Source organism: Notothenia rossii, assembly GCF_949606895.1.
Source record: "Notothenia rossii genome assembly, chromosome: 4".
Classification (NCBI taxonomy): Eukaryota; Metazoa; Chordata; class Actinopteri; order Perciformes; family Nototheniidae; genus Notothenia; species Notothenia rossii.
The window spans coordinates 92,128,748-92,146,100 of NC_136902.1; the positions used below are offsets into that span (position 1 = coordinate 92,128,748).

The 17,353-nt window shown below is 41.4% G+C and overlaps 1 protein-coding gene across 1 annotated transcript in view; it reads left to right on the forward strand.

The window, feature by feature from the left end:
• Positions 1-17,353, forward strand: part of LOC307034972 (NACHT, LRR and PYD domains-containing protein 14-like) — a gene marked incomplete at its 3' end in the record, with an annotated part of 176,748 nt that overhangs the window by 52,532 nt on the left and 106,863 nt on the right. The window lies entirely within an intron of this gene.

Genomic DNA, 17,353 nt, shown 5'->3' on the forward strand with positions numbered 1-17,353 from the left:
CAGTGCCTTCAACACCATCCAGCCCCCGCTCCTGGGGGACAAGCTGCAGCTCTCGGGGGTGGATCACCACCTCACCTCCTGGATCCTGGACTACCTCACCAACCGTCCACAGTACGTGAGGACCCGGGAGTGTCAATCAGACACCATCATCAGCAGTACGGGGCCCCCCAGGGGACAGTGCTGGCCCTGTTTATCTTCAAATATAACAAACATATATTTTTCAACATAAGAAGTTCAAGTACAATTTAAATGAAATTAAATAAAAAGGTGCATATGTTTTCTAAAAGAAAATAATTAGGCAAAACGTTCAATATATTTTTAATGAAATACAAAATACATTTATATTTAAAAAAAAGTTATATATGTAAATAAAACAAAAGTTCAAGTTAAATAATAGATAAAACATCAAAAATAATATGTAAAATTCAATTAAAATATTAAACAAAACTTAAAAATATATATTTATACAAACATAAAAAAGTTCAATTAAAATGTAAATTAAAAGTGAAATGAAATATAAATGTTCATATTTTAGTAAAAAAAATCAATATTTGCTAAAAATAAAATACAAAACATATTTATAGAAACATAAAAAATAGAAAGTTAAATATTAAATAAAACTTTCAAAAATATATTTGTAAAAACGGTAAAACAATTATTTAAGAGAACATTAGAATAAAATATATATGCAAACAAAATAAGTTTATAATAGAAAATACAACAATGGTGGGATGAATGTGAATGATATTCAGCACCTTTCTAATAGATAATTCAAACACAAATGAAATATAAATATGATGCTTTTTAATTTCCACTGTGATGATCTTGATGTGTGTTTGAATGCATGTGGGGTTCAGCAGCGTGACGGACTACGTCACCGACACCTGGGTCAAAGACGACGAGATGAACTCCAGCGAGGAAGCCACTCAGGTAGAGAGTCCTGCATCACCTTTAATTACGTTTGAGTTATTAAAATACCTATGTTTCAAATTATCAACATAACACAGCGTCTTATTTAGACGTTAGAGAAACCTAGATGCACGAGGATGGACGAGGAACGGCTAATTGGTGAATTTGAAATAATAATAATCATAATTTATATTCTTTTATTACATGGCTTAGTTGAATACTCGATTCTGATTGGTCAATTCAGAACACGTGACACGTTGTTAATACCGAACAGACAGACCGCTGTCAAGGACTTATTGACCGTTGTTAAGGACGCTCACATCTGCACAAACAAGTCCATTCGATTTAACTGTATACATTTTGGCCGACTGACAAGACAAGAGCGACAAGAAAACAGCGGAGAAGTAACGAGCTTCTTTTACGCAGCGGTCCAGACATAGACATCAAACGGCGACACATATTCAGTGTGCAGTTACTTTGGCATTAGGGCAGGGATATCTAGATACTTTCCAAGGTTTGACATTATGAATTGTGCTACTTTTAAAGCAAGCAGCGATGTTTTTAAATCTGTAAACAAAAAGCTCCTCAAAAACGCTATCGAAGCAGTTCCTGCCGTTGCTACGTTAGTTCAAACGGTAACAACGGACTATTTCTCTTAGCGGATGCATGTCAATTTAAATCAATACAACTAATTTTTAAATCAATAAAATCATTTTCTAAATCCATAAAAGCATTTCAATTAATAGTGGGAGTCACAACGTTACTTTGCTGAGAATGCGGCCGTGTAATAAGCGGGATAATGTGCATCGACTTGGTCATTAAAATAACACCTTCATGCCGATCTAGATCCCTCCGCTTCGCGTCGAGCTCCTGATCAGCCTGTCGGTGTTCTTTTCCCCATAATGACCGCATCGCTGCACATTATCCCTTCCATATGTATATAGTGCTTTTCTAAGGACTCAAACAACCTTACATAGAGAGTTATCTATATGATAAGTCCTTATTTCACTAAACAAGGTGGACGTTTTTACTTTTAGTTAAAGTTACGTCATTGCATTTTATTTGTGTTTTAATTTGATCTTGTAAACATTATTTTTTGAAATTATTTTATAATAGTGTTTTTTATTATTCTAGAAAAAGTGATATATTTTTTTTCTAAATGATTTCCTCTTACTGTGTTTTTTGTAAGTGAATTCTTTCTATGTGTAAACGTACTGGTCAACGATTATCTATATTCTCATTTAGGACATTAATCGTGAGCTCTAAGCACCTACTATTCTATTGTTCAGTTTCATTTAGAAAAAAACCTACCGTTGATAACGCTCATAAAAGCACATAAATGAAAGTAAAGTGTGTGTGTGTGTGTGTGTGTGTGTGTGTGTGTGTGTGTGTGTGTGTGTGTGTGTGTGTGTGTGTGTGTGTGTGTGTGTGTGTGTGTGTGTGTGTGTGTGTGTGTGTGTGTGTGTGTGTGTGTGTATGTGGGGGTGTGTGTGTGTGTGTGTGTGTGTGTGTGTGTGTGTGTGTGTGTGTGTGTGTGTGTGTGTGTGTGTGTGTGTGTGTGTGTGTGTGTATGTGAGTAAAGAGGAGATCCCTGTGCGGGGGGGCGAGTGTGTGTTGTGTTACTATAGCGGTGCTCTGCAGTGTGTCATCGGAGTCAGTGAACCATTCAAGGTGAGACACACATACATACACATACACACACACACACACACACACACACACACACACACACACACACACACATATACACACACACACACACACACACACACACACACACACACACACACACACACACACACACACACTTACTTAATTATACACAGAAGAAATTAAAGAAGCTGCTTTTTAGGAGTCACAGGTTTATTATCATGGTAGGAGACAAACTGCTACTCAATTCCCCTTTTTCACACTTGTTGTCATTGTTGCATCATAACTGCAGAACACGCTTGCTCTTTCACTTCCTATATGCAACCACACACCCCCCCCCCCCACCCCCCCCCCCCCACACACACACACACACACACACACACACACACACACACACACACACACACACACACACACACACACACACACACACACACACACCTGCATCCTGACGGAGAATCAAACCTAATTTAATTGGTCACAGAAATGATATATAAGTGGTACGGTAGTGCAGTCCAGTTTAGAGCGGGGCAGGGATGAAGTATTGTTGAAGTCCGACCCGTAAGATACCATCTCTCTCGTTCCCTCATTCAATTTATTTTTCGGTGAAGGAGGAAAAACTAAACGGAAGAAACAAAGACTCACAAAGAAAGTCAGGGATAGGGATGTGTTTGCATCAAATGTGTTTGCATAATAGTCTTGACATTGTATACTTTTACGGTTAGTGAATGAGAAGGGGATTAATTACATTGCATTTCAAATATCAAGACACCAAAAGATAAAACCAAAACATGAACGTTGATGAAAAGTTGTTGTCTTAGATTAAATCATATTTCATCCCTAGTCACACTTGCAAATCAAACAATAACAGAAAGGGGTTTTTAGAACCAGGTTTCCTCCTTCTGATGGCTCACACATACATGGCATTTGCCTCGGTGTATACCGGAGCATATACAAACACAGGAAGTTGGAATATAGAAAGAAAAGTAAACAACAACAACAACAACTGTAAGTGTAGAAAAGGGTAAACATCAGGTAGCTTTTTATGTTGACAAATATTACGTTTTACCATTCATAATAATGCCTTCGACACAGGTTGCTTCTCTTCTCCTCACCATGACATGTCATAATGCCACATGTCAGATCTGCTGGTTTGCATAACATCAAACTGGTTCCAGCTCTTCCAGTCCGAGGAGAGTCTGACTTCCTTCCTCTCTCTCTTATCTTGTAGGTCCTTGCTTCGAAGGTAGCGATCGAGGAAGGCTTTTCTCAGGAGAGGATCACTCCTTTGAAAATGAGACTTTCTCTACAGTCCTTCAACAAGTGGCTTAATCCCAGAGGAGAGGCTTTCTATGGAAACTCAGATTGAAATTGGTTAAACAGAAAGTGCTTTGATTTGGATTTAATGTTTGAGGTAAAGAGGAACGAGAGGAAACAGAAAGTGAGGTATGTTGTCGGAGTTGTTTAGATTAAGTATGTTTTAACAGATGTAAATGCTGTGTAAACTCTGTGTGTTTATTATGAATATGTAATTAGATTGGAAAGGTGAAAGCACTCGACTGCTGCTGTAATGAGAGGAAAAAGGGAGCTGCAAAGTTAGCAAAACACGTTGATTTGTGGTCATTTTGCCTCAAAATCAGCGATTAAATGTCACTTGTTTTACTTAGAAAATATACATTTGTATCCTCAAAGCCATTCCTGGGAAAAAAAACAACACATCTCAATGATACCAGACTTTACACTGGATACACCTTTATGAAAAGTACACATTTAGCTATATTTTCCACATTTTCCACATCTTAGAAATGCTGTTTCTCACAATCCTGATGAATAAAAGTTTAAATATTTAAAGATATCTACAGAATCAAACATTTACACATGTATACAAAGTCCCACATTAAGAGGCATCAATACAAAAGGAAAATATAACGGCACAAGAGTCAATATATACAAAAATAACAGTCACTTATAAACAGAGGACGATGAATATGTTCATAGTCTTTGTTCAGGAGATAATCAGAGCTTTGAACTCACATTTAGGAGGAAAGGTTTGAAAAAGGAGAAGCTCCAACTAAAGATAAACATTAGGTTTCAAAGTCTGTGGGAACATTTATATTTCAGAGGCTTAGTTTTGGCAGAAATACAACTTGTATTACTTCCAGCGCTGTAGAGTGCGTGTTAGCATAGCATTGATAGTGGAGAAAATACATTTTAAAGAACGATGATAGCAGTTTTTCTACATTGTTGTTGCACTGTTCACATTTCAAAAGTAGTTTGGATTCATCAAGAAGTATTAAATATTGGATAAAGATTATAATGAAACCCTTTAAAATCATAATGAAAATACACCTTTTTTCCATTCATACATTTTTAATATATTGGTTTTAGAAACGTTGATAATTAGCACTACAGCTAAGAGAGAAGATATAAACCTTAATTTGTATTCATTTGAATGTATAGAGGGGGAACTGAGGAGGTGATATTGGCTAAAAAGTCACTCTTAATTTAGAAATATTCAGATAATTATTCAAACAGGAGTGATTTTAATCTGTGCTCTGTAAGTTATTCTTTTAAAGGTTTTTAATTTGTTAATGTACACAATCCTAGGTGTTTCAGTAATACGCTGCTGGAGGAAGATAAGAGAATATCTAGCCGTTTTTTATTTTATTGTCACATTTATTAATTAAACTTCAGTTGTTCCTGGAGGACCTTGAAGTATATTTATATTTGGCTTATTATTCCAAGTTTGCTCACCCACCAGCACCTTGTTAAAATGTTAAAGTGATGCCAGAAAACAACATTTCTGTTCCTCAAAAACTGTTTAATTACTCCAGAAATATGACCAGTCAAAAAGGGTTGGTCGGCCATTTAAATTAAATTAAAGACCAATCTTTTTAATTTGGCTTATAATTTTGGGCAATCGTAATTTTTTAGTAGTATCACTGTTCATGTTTTAAGATATAACTCTTTCTGTTTGTTTACACCTTGTTTTTAATTATTGTTCCTCATTTGTTATTGTCATTTTATGTCATACTCTTTAAAAGCACTTCAAGCATGAAAGGTGTTATATAAATAAAGTTTATTATTATTAATGTCGTCTGGTTTTTTGAGCGTTATTTTCTCTTCTTTGTGAAACGCCGCTGTGTCAAATGTCCTTCTTGGGTTGCCGTACATTGCCAAAATGGGTGCGCTCTGTGAGTCTCACACTCCGCTTCTCTCTGGGGGCTCTCTCCCTCTATTCACACCACTTTTCCCCAGCTTTCAAAGACTTATTCCTGGGTAGAAAAGCCATGTGCATCACCCTGGATCTCTGCATATGTGCCTGTGAGTCTGAGACCCTGCTAACAGCAGTGACTCTGCTGTTTTCATCTTCTTGTACATTTCATGACTTAAAAGGGGACGAAATGGACGGTTTTCTGTCCATACTGACATGAATATGTCCATAACACCGGATGTTTATGCAGTCAAACATACATTTGAATTAAAACAGTTTAATGCACTTTTAACACTCATGTACCCACGATTCAAGCTGCTTTCCTGGGTTACAAAGTGCTGTGAAGCAGCCTGTACTCTGGCTACAGTCTGGGTGCAAGAGCCATGTGCTGCAAGGATCTCTCTGGGTGCACTCTGTGAGTCTCACACCCTGCTTCTCCGGGGTGCTGAAGAGTCATTTTCAGACTCCTCTCTACAGTTGTCCCCCTAAAAATGATTTGAAATCATTATCTTTGCATTTAAATGATTTATGTTATCATTAATATGGTTCCCTAACACAATGCACATAGTCTGGAGCTCACTGGGGTCCTGCATCTGGATTAATCAGGCGTTTTAACACTTTTTTCCATGAAAATGATTTTTATTCACTATCATTGGGCTATATAAACCAAATTCCGGGTTATGCGGAGCACAATTGTAACTTTTACTATTTAAATGTATTTGTATTATATATTTTTGGGCAATAAAAGTGACATTTCTGGGTGACTTTGTCAGTTTATGGAACTTAGCCCACAAATACTGGAGGTTCCAGGCCGAATTTGGGAGCTCATAGGCGGCCTGCCATGAGCCCCCACCCGTGGAAAGAAGAAAAAAGTGAAAAAAACGGTCAATTATATCTTAAAATAATCAAATATGAAGTTTAAAAAAATTCTCGAAAGAATTACTAAGTGCCAAAGGAGAAGGGGCTCAAAAAAGCTCCTTCGGGCCGAAGCCCCGGACACTTTTCCACTTCTCCGTTGCAACTTACAACGGAGAGGGGAAACCAAGCTTCCCCTTCTCCGTCCAAAAAATGTATTCATCCATTTCAGACTACTGTCTGCACGAAATCGGAAACCCGGTTTTTGAGAGGACTCAGAAAAAAAAAACGGGTGTCTGATTTCATGGAGGAATGTATCCGCTCCATGTGCACTCTGGCTCTGATACATTTGTTGCCTGGAGGCCCCCCAGCCTGGTTCTTACCAAACTTTAAGTTTGCAAACTGGTCTCTGGACGAATGTAAGGGGAGTTTGAGGGGACTCTACCAGCATTATGAGACACTATTTTGGGATACATTTTCTCACTTTCACCCCTTTTCTATGGATCCCCAAAAAGTGAAATCAGACTTTTTCTGACTGTGGAGGAATGCAAGGGGAGTTGACAGGGGACTGATGCACTATTTTTGGATACTTTTTTTCATTTTCAGCCCTTTTCCATGGATGAATTGAAACTTATTTTTTTTACATTTTGGTCAATTTGACCCAGTTCTGGTAACCACATTGCCTGGAGGATAGGACCGAGATATGACAGACCCTCTGGCCGCCTCACAAGTCACTATTGTCGGACACTTTCTTTGTTTTACCCCGGTTCTAGCACTCTTTCCTCCTTTGACCATAAAACGTGTTTCCTGCTGGGGTACTGCCTGGTTCCGGGGCACCCCAAACCCTCTCATGGTTGGGGCACCATGAATTGATGCATCAGACCCAATGTTGCCATCACCAGCCCCACGTTGGTGCGGAGGTGGGACAATTTAACCCGGTCGTATACCATGCATTGAAGCATTGGACCCATTGTTGCAATCACCGGTTACGCTAACGCATATAAACGGAGAAACAAATCCTGGAGGTTCCAGGCAGAATTTGGGTACTCATAGGCGGCTCATAGGCGGCCTGCCATGCACACCCACCCGTGGAAAGAAGAAGAAGAAAAAAGTAAAGAAAACGGTCAATTATATCTTAAAATAATCAAAAATGAAGTTTTAAATTTTTTTCGAAAAAACGACTGAGTGCCAACGGAGAAGGGGCTCGAAAAAGCTCAACCTGTTGGCGCTTCGGTCCGAAGCCCCGGACACTTTTCCCCATCTCCGTTGCAACTTACAACGGAGAGGGGAAAATCAGGTTCCCCTACTCCGTTGAAAAAGTTCATTCATCCATTTCAGACTACTGTCTGCACGAAATCGGAAACCCGGTTTTTGAGAGGACTCAGAACAAAAACGGCTGTCTGATGTCCTGGAGGAATTCATCCGCTACATGTGCACTCTGGCTCGGATAGATTTGTTGCCTGGAGACCCCCCAGCCTGGTTCTTACCAAACTTTAAGTTTTTGAACTGGTCTCTGGAGAAATGTAAGGGGAGTTTGAGGGGACTCGACCCGCATTATGAGGCACTATTTTTGGATACATTTTCTCAGTTTCGACCAATTTCTGTGGTTCTCCAAAAAGATAACTCAGACTTTTTTCTGACTGGAGGAATGTAAGGGGAGTTAACAGGGCACTCTACCCGTCTTATGAAGCACTATTTTTGGATACTTTTTTACATTTTCACCCCTTTTTTTATGGTTCTCCAAAAAGTTAACTCAGACTTTTTTCTGACTCTGGAGGAATGTAAGGGGAGTTGAAAGGGGACTCTACCCGCCTTATGAGGCACTATTTTTGGATACTTTTTTACATTTTCTGCACAGCCTGCTCTCTGGTTTCACGGGTTCACTCTACACCACTTTTCCCAACATTCCAAACCCTTTTCCTGGGTAAAATTAGGTCTGTCACTTTGGGTAACCGCAACATTCTCAGACGTCTCCCGAGAGTGGACGTCCATTTCCTCTAAATTGTGGAATAGCTCAGGGTCGGTGAAGGGGAAATCCTGGCGTGGAGTAGAAACAGGAGCAGGATTGGGAGTGGCACGAGAAGCAGCAGCCGAGGTAGAGAGAGCAGAGATCTGGCAAGCTAACTCTGAGACATGATGAGCCATGGATTGATTACCCTCGACTTACGCCCTGATGAGCTGGTCGTGTTGACCCAGAAGGGAACCCTGACTAGACAGAGCATGATGGACTGTGGCGGGATCCGATACAGTGCCTGCGGGGTTCTTCTTGGCCAGTTCTTCTGTTAGGCTTCATGTGGAATGATTGGAGATGAGAACCCGCATGCAAGCACTAAGACTGAAGGGTGAGGGAAAAGAGTAGGAATCAAGGTGTATGCGCCACATCTATACCATGAGCGCATTGCTCTTAAAAAGTGTTTTGGCTCTGACACCAATCAACAGTTGTGCGTCGACTCGGCAGGAATCAAGGCACGTATATGCCTCTCCCTGCTTCCACCGTCTACACACAACCAAATATCATAAACACGTCGGATAGTAAAAGTGCAGTCGGATTCTCTAAAGTACCACAGTCTCTTCTACTAAATCCTTTTGAATTCTCCAATACCCTATTCCTTAACCCTATGACGTTTCACACAGAGGTCAAGGGATAGACGTTAGGAGCTGATTTTTGGACTATTCAACTGCAACCCAGCTCTTCCAGTCCGAGGAGAGTCTGACTTATTTCCTCTCTCTCTTATCTTGTAGGTCCTTGATTCGAAGGTAGCGATCGAGGAAGGCTTTTCTCCGGAGAGGATCAACGATCTGGATCAAATCGTAGTGAAGATTTCCATCAGTGATCGTCAGTGTGGTACGATCCAGATCCAGATCCAGAGAAACACAGCAGGATGTTTAACCTCACTGTGATTCCCTTCAGGCAGAATTATTGCCTGTTTATGCTGTTACATTTCCTCTGACCTATGACCTCTGACACTGTGACTCAGGGTCAGTTCACTCCTTTTAAAATTATACTTTCTCTACAGTCCTTCAATAAGTGACTTAATCCCTGAGGAGAGGTTTCTATGGAAACTCAGATTTAAATTGGTTAAACAGAAAGTGCTTTGATTTGGATTTAATGTTTGAGGTAATGAGGAATGGCAGGAAACAGAAAGTGAGGTATGTTGTCGGAGTTGTTTAGATTAAGTATGTTTTAACAGATGTAAATGCTGTGTAAACTCTGTGTGTTTATTATGAATATGTAATTAGATTGGAAAGGTGAAAGCACTCGACTGCTGCTGTAATGAGAGGAAAAAGGGAGCTGCAAAGTTAGCAAAACACGTTGATTTGAGGTCATTTTGCAGCAAAATCAGCGATTAAATGTTCATTGTTTTACTTAGAAAATATTAATTTGTATCCTTGAAGCCATTCCTGGGAAAAAAAACAACACATCTCAATTATACCAGACTTTACACAGGATACACCTTTATTAAAAGTACACATTTAGCTGTATTTTCCACATTTTCCACATCTTAGAAATGCTGTTTCTCACAATCCTGATGAATAAAAGTTAAACTATTTAAAGATATCTACAGAATCAAACATTTACACATGTATACAAAGTCCCACATTAAGAGGCAGCAATACAAAAGGAAAATATAACGGCACAAGAGTCAATATATACAAAAATAACAGTCACTTATAAACAGAGGACGATGAATATGTTCATAGTCTTTGTTCAGGAGATAATCAGAGCTTTGAACTCACATTTAGGACGAAAGGTTTGAAAAAGGAGAAGCTCCAACTAAAGATAAACATTAGGTTTCAAAGTCTGTGGGAACATTTATATTTCAGAGGTTTAGTTTTGGCAGAAATAAAACTTGTATTACTTCCAGCGCTGTAGACTGCGTGTTAGCATAGCATTGATAGTGGAGAAAATATATTTTAAAGAACGATGATACCAGTTTTTCTACATCATTGTTGCACTGTTCACATTTCAAAAGTAGTTTGGATTTGGATTAACTCAGAAGTATTACATATTGAATAAAGATTATAATGAAACCCTTTAAAATCATAATCATAATGAAAATACACATTTTTTCTCTTACCTGTAGTATTCATACATTTTAAAGTCACATTGTTAATATATTGGTTTTTAGAAACGTCCGATAATTAGCGCTACAGCTAAGAGAGAAGATATAAACCTTAATTTGTATTCATTTGAATGTATAGAGGGGGAACTGAGGAGTTGATATTGGCTAAAAAGGTCACTGTTTATTCAGAAATATTCAGATAATTATTCAAACAGGAGTGATTTTAATCTGTGCTCTGTAAGTTATTCTTTTAAAGGTTTTTAATTATTTTTTAATGTACACAATCCTAGGTGTTTCAGTAATACGCTGCTGTAGGAAGATAAGACAATATCTAGCAGTTTTTTATTTTATTGTCACATTAATTAAATAAGCTTCAGCTGTTCCTGGAGGACTTAATGTATATATATATTTAGCTTATTATTCCCAGTTTGCTTACCCAGCAGCACCTTGTCAAAATGTTAAAGTGATGCCAGAAAACAACATTTAATTCCCTCAAAAACTGTATAATTACTCCAGAAATATGACCAGTCAAAAAGGGTTGGTCGGCCATTTTGGAGAGCAATGTACGGCAACCCAAGAAGGACATTTGACACAGCTGCGTTTCACAAAGAAGAGAAAACACACTCAAACAACCAGACGACATTAATAATAATAAACTTTATTTATAGAACACCTTTCCTTTCTTGAAGTGCTTTTAAAGAGTATGACATAAAATGACAATAACAAATGAGGAACAATAATTAAAAACAAGGTGTAAACAAACAGAAAGAGTTATATCTTAAAACATGAACAGTGATACTACTAAAAAATTACTATTGCCCAAAATTATAAGCCAAATTAAAAAGATTGGTCTTTAATTTAATTTAAATGTTTTGAATCTGAACGAGAGAGATGAGCTATTGTTATTACAACGTGAGTTCCAGATTATTTGAGAATAACTCCTTTTAGTGGGTTCATTACATTCTTATAATAAGTGAGAAAACTGGAGAAATAAGAAACTGTAAATGTAGAGAATCACTTATGGCATTAATAATGAATATCTTAACTGTGAATGTCTTTCATTTTATTTAAAATCAGAAATGTTTTAGTCCGGCCAAAACGTTCTCTGTTGAGATTCCTGCAAAAAAGTTGATTCAAGAACAAAACTCTGTTATTAAATCAGTGTTTTTCAAATATAGGACAAGTATAGCTAAATCTGAAAGAGCTTCCCTAGCTTTCAAATTGCTATGATGTCCTATTTGGGTTGCCTTTCGTAATATTGGGTGGTCATACCCCCCATATTGGACAGTTACCTACGGCAACCCAAATACGACATTTGACGTCCAGATAGCCGCCTGAGTTGTACTGCGCAAGAATGTGTTGGCCTGCCATAAAGTTATAAACGATAAGAAATAAGATAAAAGAGAAATTACAAAGCTGCGAAAGACCTTTCAGACTTAGCAATAATTGTCTTATAAGAAAAATACAGATTTAATAACAGAGTTTTTGTCTTGAATTAATTTTTTTATGGAAAATATTTAATGTAATTTCCCTTTTTTCCAGGAAGCTCAACAGAGAACGTTTTGGCCGGACTAAAACATTTCTGATTTTACATAAAATGAAAGACATTCACAGTTAAGAATTATATATAAATGATTAATGCCATAAATTATTGAATTTACTCAACCAACTAAAAGGATCTATTCTCAAATAATCGGGAAATGACGTTGAAATACAAAAAAATAGGTTGTCGGGATTTTTGAGTATTATTCTCTAATTTGCGAAACGCTTCTGTGTCAAATGTCCTACTTGGGTTGCCGTACATAGCTGTCCAAAATGGCGGATATCGGGAAGTCACAGCGCCATCTTGTATACGGGCGTATTGAATTCATATATCTTATAAACAAGATCAGCGCCTTATTCCTCACGTTATTTATCAGAACAACGCCTCCTATTCTCAGATTATAAATTTGTAAACCTTCACCCTCACACATAAATCCTCTCTTGATCTAATTGTTATTGATTAGCTGGAATCAGAAATATTAGCCAGTTTATAATATTGTTTTTCTTTGACTTTGTATTAAAACGTGACCTTTTGAAATATTGTAAAGTACTGTAAGAGAATAGCAAAGCTTTCCAAATGCACATTAAATACGTCTTTTAACTTCAATCTTTGTGTGGTTTGTTACTAACACAATATAATGTGTGAAAAATATAAATCATTTATCAATTTGTCTTTTTTTATTTTCATTGTAAACACATTCCTCCTGTGTAGAGACATCGGTCATCTGATTGGAGGACTGCAGAATTTTAGCAGATATTTCAATTGTGAAATCTTACAAATACCTGGGTGTTCATCTGAACAATAAACTGGACTGGACTGATAATTCTGCTGCTCTGTACAAGAAGGGACAGAGCAGACTCTTTCTGCTGAGGAGACTGAGGTCTTTCGGGGTGCAGGGGGCACTCCTTCAGACATTTCATGACTCTGTTGTAGCATCAGCCATTTTCTATGGTGTGTCCTGCTGGGGCAGCAGCATCTCGGCTGCTGACAGGAAGAGACTGAACAGACTGGTAAGGATGCTCTGTCCTGGGGAGTCCTCTGGACACTGTGGAGGAGGTGGGAGACAGAAGATATACATACATATATATGTATATATGTACAGGTAACAAAACAGAGGAGTAGACTTCAACTGTCACACACACTCCACAAGGTTTAGCCTCAGCTCAAGTTGAGCTCTCTGTAAAGATACGGGTCCAGCTCTCGGAGAGCATTGATCAGAACCCTGCTGGCTGCAGCTCCTTTATTTCGCACTGCGTCCACCACCTCTCGTGCTCCGTCATTTTGGGGTTTGGTTCTGGCTGACGTCATTTCAGATTCACTGATCACTTCAGACTCAAAGAGTTTATCCAGAAGGTTGTTCAGGACAGTTGGAGTCACTCTTTGAATGAACTCTGTCCGAACTGAGAGCAGCCTCTGGTCTGCTGGGACTCTGCTCTCTGCTGGGACTCTGCTCTCTGCTGAGGCTCTGCTCTCTGCTGAGACTCTGCTCTCTACTGAGACTCTGCTCTCTGCTGAGACTCTGCTCTCTGCTGGGACATTTCTCTGGGACAATTCATGTCTTGGACCTGGTAGATAAACGGGGAAAATACTTTTGTTAACCAACATTCACATTAAACAGATCTCTTAAAGTCACTCGACAATCCCAGAGGTGGATTTCTGTTCACTTAAAGTTATAATATGTAACATTTCCTCATTCAAATGTATAAAAGCTCCTACACCTGTATTATTTATACTTGGTTGAGTTGTGTACATAGATTATCCCAAATGGTTCAGAGAGATGTGTAATTTTAAAGGTAACAGTACGTTTCATCACGGTCTCCTGTAATGCTGTAATCCACTTAAGCATGAGAAGCGGAAGACTACAACTCCCATGATGCCACGCTGTTTCACCACCACACCACACTAGTTATTACTATAGTTTTAGAACATTACAGGTTGTGTTTAATGTCGTAACGATGCGCTGCCATGGAGCCTTAATAGAGAAGGCTATGAGATGGAGCTTTAGAGTTATCAGTCTATCACTGGGTCTGAGCTCAGGTGGAGTCTTTACCTTCCAGTGACACGAGATAATTCCAGACTTCATTTCCACCTTGGTCCTTGATCTTCAAATCCACTGTCTCTGTGCTCGTCGTCAGGGAAACTTGAAATGTTGGATAGTAATCTGGTCCAAAACTTGATATAAATGTTTTACTCTGAAAACCAGAAGCAGACGTTAAACCTTTATCTGTTTCTTTCCTGATTGTGGATCCACATGCAGATACATGTGTGTTAATGATCATTGTGTTTCTTTAGAGGAGTATCAGTGACTCACCTTAGGCTGAATGAAGAAGCCCTCAGGTTCACAGTGCACACTGTAACCTTTGTACAGTTCCAGCTCACAGTCGGAGGATATTGTGATGTTCTCAGCACGTCTGTGTTGATCAGCAACCTTCAGTAATATAGTAATTTTAGTTATATCTCTCACAGGCTCCGCCCTCTACTGGACTCTATGGGTACTCCCCTCAATCCTATCTATGCACGCATTCTTTCACTGAGACTCATACCCGTAGCCGGCCCCCTGGGAGAGCCTACCTGAATGCGCGCGCATCCACTGCATAAGAGGCGGCCTCGCCCGCTCACTGCTATCCCTTTCTCTTTCAGCTAAGCAGCTATCGAGCAACTGAGCGAGAGATAAACAGGATAGAAAGAACAAGAAACAGTTTTTTCCTTCCGACAAATTGAATTTGGACTCACCTGAGGAGCGCCTGTGTCCTTCGTGTCCGGGTTCTATCGGGAGTGATGATCCCCATGCTCGATGCATCGAGTGTGTGGGGTCTGACCACGCAGCAGCTAACCTGCCTCCATTGGCAACTTGCAGCGCCTGTCAGATGTTGACCCGGTCCAGCCGCCTGTACAGAGTGGCGGTGTTCAAGGGGTGTTACGTCTTGCCGGTGGAGTACCCAGAGCTTGACGTGGTGGGAATGGAGGACCTCGTGCAGGGAGTGCCATTTGTCTTCGCCGTTCCTGGCATCGGAGAGGAGGACGACGATGATGACACTTCGTCGTCCGGGATTTCTGCTGACCGCCAGGAAAGCCATCAGCAGAGGTCGGCTCGTCAGAACTTCTCGGCGGTAATGGCTATGGCGGAGCGTGCAGGCTTGCCGCTTCCCCCACCGATACCTCCGAGGCCGGACTTCTACGGCACGGGCCGTCCAGCATAGCCGGCCTTCGTTTCACCCCCTCTGCCGGACATCAGGCGGTGTGTGGAAGCCACGTGGCGGCAGCCACTGAAAACGAAGGCTACGGTGACTACTTGGGCAGGAATCCTCAAGGTGGAGGGCCACTCAGACACGGAGCAGGACGCTCCCACACCCCCGTCTGAGGAAAGGAGTTATTATTCGGACCGCTGCATGGGCCAGATGAATAATTTGGTCCACGGCATGGCTACCGCAGCCGGTCGGGTGATGGCCCTGACCACCGTGGCATCGCGTCACGTGTGGTTAGGTTCGACCGCCCTGGCTAAGAAAGACCGGGATGATCTCCTTGGAGGGCTTTTTGGTTCGATAGCCTCGGTCACTCAGCGTTTCAACCGCCTGGAATTGGAGAAGTCTCAGCTCAGCCGCATGGTGCCGCTGGCTCAACCTCAGGCCCCCCGCTAGGGGGAGTGCGCCCGGCGGTGGTAAGACGGAGAGAGAGGCGTCGGGTGAGCATGTTGGGTCGGGGCCGACCCCCGCAGGGACAGGCCGACAGAATCTAACAGAGACGCGGCACATCAAGCTCCTAGAGCTGCGGGCAGTGATATTAGTCCTCCAACATTTCAAACCCTTAATCCAGGGGAAATATGTAATGATCAGGAGCGACAACAGCACCACGGTCATGGGCTGCAGAGGTGGTGTTATCTCTGAGAGCCCTCCACATTTCGGGTCTGGAGAACAGGGGGGCCAACCTCATGTCGAGGGGCGGACCCCTGCCAGAAGAGTGGACGCTTCACCCAGAGGTGGTGAAGTGGATCTGGGCCCGGTTCGGGACAGCAGAGGTGGATCTGTTAGCCAGCCGGCACAACACCCACTGTGCACTGTGGTTCTCCATGGCTCTGAGCGACGACTCTCCTTTGGGGGTGCCTTTCTACCGTTACGTCTCATCCTCCCTCTGTGAGTGAGGCGGGAGCGTCTATCAATCATCCTAGTAGCGCCGGATTACGCAGGGGCGCCATGGTACTCGGAGATGACACAGATGAAGGTGGGCCAGCCCTGGGCGCTTCCCCAAGTTTGGGGGGTACTCTCCCAGGAGGCAGGTGCAATCGGGGCGTTACCCACGCTGGGCCAAGCCTGGAGAGGTTTCCTGAGGGGGAGAGGCTGAGGCGGTAGGGATTGTCTGATAGTGTGACTCAGTCTATCCAGGCAGCTAGCGGGTTCCACCACAGCCTGTTACAGGCTGAAGTGGCTGGGATTCTGGCGATGGTGTGAGGAGCGAAAAATAGAGCCCCTATCTTGTAAATTGGGATCTATTTTGTCGTACTTACAGTTTTTGGTGGACAGAGGGCTTGCTCATTCCACAGTGAAAGTGTATGCAGCAGCCATCTCGTCCTGCCATGAGGGATTTGGCGACAGGTCAGTTTTTGCTCACCCGCTGATGTCGCGGTTTTTGCGAGGTGTCAGCAGGCTGTGCCCAGTGGTGCGCACCTCTGCCCTGCAGTGGGATATGCCGCTGGTGCTCGAGTCTCTGGTCACAGGACCATTTGAGCCTCTGGAGCTCTCTTCCCTGAAAGCACTATCATGGAAGACAGCATTGCTACTTGCCTTAACGTCAGCCAAAAGAGTGTCTGAGTTAACCGCTTTATCAGTGCACCCGAGTTGTTTAAACATTTGGGGTGACCAAAGCGGTGCGACACTCAGACCGAACCCCTGCTTTGTGCCTAAGAGCCTAACGGCCCCTACACACGGCGGCGTGCGTTGCCGCTTCAACGCAAGCGACAACGCACGCCGCCATGTGTAGGAGCCCTAAGGAGTAAGTTCAGGTCGAGGGCTATTCAGTTGGGGGTTTTAATCTCTCCCCCCCCATAATTGGGCAAGGGAGGCTAAATTGCAACTCCTCTGCCCGGTGCGTGCGCTGGCATGTTATGTAGAGCGCACGGCTGCC